This window comes from Haliaeetus leucocephalus, unplaced genomic scaffold (genome assembly GCF_000737465.1).
Source record: "Haliaeetus leucocephalus isolate CR32 unplaced genomic scaffold, Haliaeetus_leucocephalus-4.0 Scaffold416, whole genome shotgun sequence".
NCBI lineage: Eukaryota > Metazoa > Chordata > Aves > Accipitriformes > Accipitridae > Haliaeetus > Haliaeetus leucocephalus.
The window spans coordinates 9,168-9,535 of NW_010972852.1; the positions used below are offsets into that span (position 1 = coordinate 9,168).

General features: G+C 65.8%; 1 protein-coding gene across 1 annotated transcript in view; it reads left to right on the plus strand.

Moving 5' to 3' along the window:
- The window catches only part of LOC104835896 (histone acetyltransferase KAT5-like), a gene marked incomplete at its 3' end in the record, with an annotated part of 13,361 nt that overhangs the window by 2,813 nt on the left and 10,180 nt on the right, over nucleotides 1-368 (plus strand). The gene's annotated exons all lie outside the window — the stretch shown is intronic.

A 368-nucleotide genomic window follows, 5' to 3' on the forward strand; every position in this document is an offset into this window, starting at 1 on the left:
CCCCCCCCAGCCCGGCAGCCCCTAGTTCCAGAGGGTCTTTGTCACCGTCGGTGTCCCCAACGGGTCCCCATCACCGTCCCTGTCCCCAGTGGGCCGTCGTCACCGTCCCTGTCCCCAGTGGGTCCCCGGTTTTGTCCCCAGTGGGTCCTTGTCACCGTCCCTGTCCCCAGTGGGTCCCCAGTTTTGTCCCCAGTGGGCCCTCATCACCGTCCCTGTCCCCAGTGGGTCCTTGTCACCATCCCTGTCCCCAGTGGGTGTCTGGTTTTGTCCCCAGTGGGTCGTCGTCACCGTCCCTGTCCCCAGTGGGTCCCCGGTTTTGTCCCCAACAGGTCCCTGTCCCCAGTGGGTCCCCAGTTTTGTCCCCAACT